Source organism: Rhinopithecus bieti, unplaced genomic scaffold, assembly GCF_001698545.2.
Source record: "Rhinopithecus bieti isolate Rb0 unplaced genomic scaffold, ASM169854v2 scaffold_2723, whole genome shotgun sequence".
In the NCBI taxonomy this organism is placed as follows: Eukaryota; Metazoa; Chordata; class Mammalia; order Primates; family Cercopithecidae; genus Rhinopithecus; species Rhinopithecus bieti.
In genome coordinates, this window is record NW_016804119.1 from 3,826,292 (window position 1) to 3,831,407 (window position 5,116).

Consider the following 5,116-nt stretch of genomic DNA (forward strand, 5'->3'; position numbering starts at 1 on the left):
ATCCGCCCGTCTCGGCCTCCCAAAGTGCTGGGATTACAGGCTTGAGCCACCGTGCCCGGCCAGTGGTTTTAATAAACGGTTTCTGCTGGCAATTTCTCCTAAGGCTAAAAAGGAGCAGGCCCAGCAGCCACAGCACCAGGTATCTGTGTCACTCCCTGTTCAGAAGTCTTCATGACTCCCCCAAATAAAGTTTCCATCCATCATCTTTCTGCTCAAGGCTGTCTACATGAGCTTCTCCATCCAGATTTCCCCAACTCAATTCCTCACCAGTCACCAATACCCCATGTCCACTTCAGCAACTTCCTCTTACAAATCCCAGTCTCCACTCTTTCAGTGAAATTGAAGAAAACTAATGAAGACCAACTATTAAGGAAAATTCTTAAGAGTAGCCACGAAAAATAAAAAGACAGATTACACTTAGAAGACCACAGTTAGTGGTGGCTCACACCTGTAATCCCAGCACTTTGGGAGGCTGAGGGGGGTGGATCACTGGAGGTCAGGAGTTCGAGACCAGTCTGGCCAACATGGTGAAACCCCATCTCTACTAAAATACAAAAATTAGCTGGGTGTGGTGGTGCTTGCTTGTAATCCCAGGAACTTCAGCAGGCTGAAGCAGGAGAATTGCTTGAATCTGGAAGCCACTGCACTCTAGCCTGGGCAACAGAGTGAGACTCCATCTTTAAAAAAAAATCATCATTATCATCATAACACAAATAAGAAATTATTTAAAACTGGATACTGAAAATACTATGAAACTTTTAGAGTAAAAATAAAGCATTTATTAGAGGAAATATATATAACCTTATATGCTAGAGATGGGAAAAGCTAAAATTTAATAAACTAAGTTTTAATTTCAAGAATTTAGAAAAAGAACAACAAAACCAAAAGGAATTGGAGGGAAGGAAATATCAAATGATAAGAGCACATAGCATAGAAAACATGTTCAGTAGAAAGGGACAACATCACGAACTGCTAGTTCTTTGATACAAATAGTAAAATGGGCAAACCTCAGTTGCAATTAATCCAGAAATATAGAAGGCAAAAATAACTAGTATGCAGGAATATAAGGGCGAAAACATTAATCTAATACAAATTAAGCAGAAAGTAGTAAGCTGTATGAAAAGCTTTGAATATTTATATAAAATGGACACATTTCCAGGAAAAAATGTATTACCCAATCCTACAGGCATGGTTCAGTTTCTTTTTCTTTTTTTAATTTGTCAAAGCACATATTAGACATTTTTACAATCATAAAATGAAGAAAGACAGAAGAATGACATGGAACTCAGCAACCAGGCGGGTTTAAAATGTTCTGCATGGTGAAAAACATTATAAAAGTTAGTGACAAATCACTGACGGGAAGAACAGATTTGCAAAATGTAAATAGCTCCAATCCGCGCCAAGATGAAAAGGCGTGGTTCAGTTTCTACCTGTCCTTCTGACCTCTCAGTCTCAAAGAAATGAAAAGCCAAGTATTCCATAGAACTTAAAGTATAATAAAAAATAAAAATAAAAAAAAAAGAAAGAAAAGAAATGAAAAGCCAAATGTATTTATGAAATTCTGCCACTAGGGGGAGTTCCTTCAGCCCCGCTTTCAGGTTCACTGTAGCTGAGTTTGTCATGATGCGAAAGTCCACTCCTTGCTGTGTCCGCTGATTGAGCAGAATCACTTGAAAACCAAGATGAAACGTTTTCCTCCCCAAGCAGTGGCCATAAAGAACTGCCCATGAGGCCATAGGTGTGATTTCATGAAAAAATAAGGCACTATACTAGGAGGAGTTGTAGGAATCTGGGCCACCTGCTCATATCACTTGGTTGTGATTTCTCGACCTCTTGAACCCCATCTTGAAGTCTGTTATATCCAAATTCACTTTGTAATGGATTACTGCTTCACATGCCCAACTTTTTAGCTTGGTGGGTCACAGGGCACCTACTTCATGATGAGCAGTTTGTATCGTGTATTCATTTCATATCCCATAGTCAGGGTATCAGCGTCTACCAAGGCCTGGTAATAAGTTGGAAGCTCTTTCTCAAGAGATCCGCCATGTTCTGAAAAATAGAGCACGGCTTTGCAACAAAAATCGTAGGGGTCTTCACTCTGGGGGGCACCAACGTTCTTAATTGTTCCACACGCTTCAAGTACAATTTCATCTTGAGTTATAAACCCCAAGTTGTAAAGCTTCTTATACTACAGCCTGGACCTACTGCAGAGCCTTTCCTTGAACAGAGAACAACTCCAGACTGGAAGTCTTAAGATTTACATAGAAAGTGGGTTAGAACATCCAATCATAGTTGTACGTTCCCTCCAAAATCCAATGGTGCCTATCGAGAATTGAGCTTCTTTGATAGTGGTAGGATGACCTCCCACTTCATCTCTGATCCTCTTTGCAGCCAATGTTCTCAGCTTATCTCTAGGAATTAAGTGCTGACACTTTGCCTTTGACAATTCCATCATCCTGATTGAAAGCAGTGTGGTTATATCCATTGCAGTATGTCTTTCTGTCATCCCCAATAAACTGATCGTAAATCTTAATCATGTGTACAAAGCACCTTCACAGCAACACCTAGATTAATGTTTCATTGAACGTTCTGGGGACTATGACCTAGACACATTGGCACATAAAACTGACCATTGGCCAGGCGCGGTGGCTCAAGCCTGTAATCCCAGCACTTTGGGAGGCCGAGACGGGTGGATCACAAGGTCAGGAGATCGAGACCATCCTGGCTAACACGGTGAAACCCTGTCTCTACTAAAAAATACAAAAAACTAGCCGGACGAGGTGGCGGGCGCCTGTAGTCCCAGCTACTCGGGAGGCTGAGGCAGGAGAATGGCATAAACCCGGGAGGCGGAGCTTGCAGTGAGCCGAGATCCGGCCACTGTACTCCAGCCTGGGCGACAGAGCGAGACTCCGTCTCAAAAAAAAAAAAAAACAACAAAAAAAACTGACCATCATGAGTAATGTCAATATCAGAAAATATATCTTTTACCAAAAAAAGTATTAATGGAGATAAAATGGACAATTTAATAAGGATTAAATATTCAATATACTAGGAAGATACATTTGAAATTTGCCTGCACATGATAAAATAGCTTCAGAATACATAAGGCAAAAATAGGCAAAGAATGGCTTCAGAATATATAAGGTGAAAAAAAAATAGGCTGAACCAGGTCAGTCTTCACAGAGCTTTTCATGGACACTTGTGCTGTCTTTACCAGTATACTACTTGAGGGGTAAGAGCAGGGGAGATGAGGGTACAGGTTGAATTTTTGTCATTTTTTACTTTCCAATATTTTTAACTCTCTGAACTTTTGGGTTATTTTTTCTCCATTATGCCAAGAAAGTTCTGGCATCATCCTTGTTAAATTTGGGTCATTGTTGAGTCCGTTTCCATTGGAATATAGCGATAATATTGCTTCAATCAAACATAAAGCAAATTCATTCATCCACCTGATAGCTTCTTGAGCCAAAACATTTTATCTGGAATCTTTTGTTAGTACACTTGTATCAATACGTTTGGCTAAGCCAATGTAATATTTCATCATCGTCTAAGATTTCTAGTGTCTACTTTAACATATATTTTCAGGTGTCTGCTCAGATAAATCAGAGAATCCAGTCATTCCTTTAGAATGTAAGATCTTCTCAAGGTCAGGCATTGCATTTACCCCATAGAAGAGACTTGCATTTTATTCTTGGTCTGGAATGCATAGTGATTGGGATGGGTTTTGAAGAGACTCAGCACCTTCCTGTGCTTGGGCAAGCTCTCCAAGCAGAATTATTAGAGTCTTCCAGCAAGCAAAGACTAATCTCTCCAGACCAAGGAAATCAGGCTATATTCTGGTGGCAAGAGGGTTTCAAAAAGTCTTGGGGCAAGGTGGGGTGAAGATTTTCAACTTCATCCAAAGACCATGCATAGGGGCCATCCACATATTCTTGGGTACTGGATCTTTACGCAAGACCTCTTTCCAAGTCCAAGCCTTGAGTCCTTTCCAGTAACTGCCCTAAATTTCCTTTAAGAAGCGCAGGCAAATCTTTAAATTCAAATTATGTCATAATTCTTCAACAAATACAATTAAATTTGGGGCCTGATTTTTTTTTTTTTTTTTTGCAAGATAGTCCCCATAGTCAAATGACATGAAATTGTTTAAAGGCATTTCTGTAGTTTACAACCATAACTTGACCTAAAAGGTAAGACTTGAGCTTGGCACTTGCCCTTTGCAAGTTTTCCAGCAGAGTTAGGAGCAGAGAGTTTACCACACAGTCTTTGTGGTCATTAGTGCTCACACAGCAGTGAGTAGCAGTTGCCATTCGATCCTTCAAGGCATTTGCTTTGTAGGCACTCAACCATAGGTGATTAATGAATCATGATGGTGCTGTGTGTGGAATTCTATGAAACATTTAAAGGAGAAATAATACCAAACTTTCTCAGACTCCCTCAGTAAATAGAGAAGGAGAAAACACTCATTTCATGAGGCAAAATTCAAACGTGATACCAAAGCTTCATGAGGACAAGGAAAGAAAATTGCAGATCACTGCACCTCATGGACATAGAAAAGTCTTCATTTAAATATCAGTAAATCCAATCCAACAAATAAAATTGACATAATACATGATGACCAAGTGGGGTTTCACATCCAAAAATACATATAATTCACCACGCTAACAGCATAAAAGAGAAACATCACGTGTGTGTTTTGATTACTCCAGAAATAACATTTATACTTTAAAAAAATCTCAACAAATTAGGACTAGAAGAGAAAAACTTCGATCTGATTAAGAGCATCTAAAATACCTGCAACTGGCCAGGCGCAGTGGCTCACGCCTGTAATTCCAGCACTTTGGGAGGCCAAGGCGGGCGGATCACGAGGTCAGGAGATCCAGACCATCCTGGCTAACACGGTGAAACCCTGTCCCTACTAAAAATACAAAACAATTAGCCGGGTGCAGTGGCAGGCGCATGTAGTCTCAGCTACTTGGGAGGCTGAGGCAGGAGAATGGTGTGAACCTGGGTGAATGGCGTGAACTTGCAGTGAGCTGAGATCACGCCACTGCACTCCAGCCTGGGTGACAGAGTGAGACTCCAACTCAAAAATAAATAAATAAAATAAATAAATAAA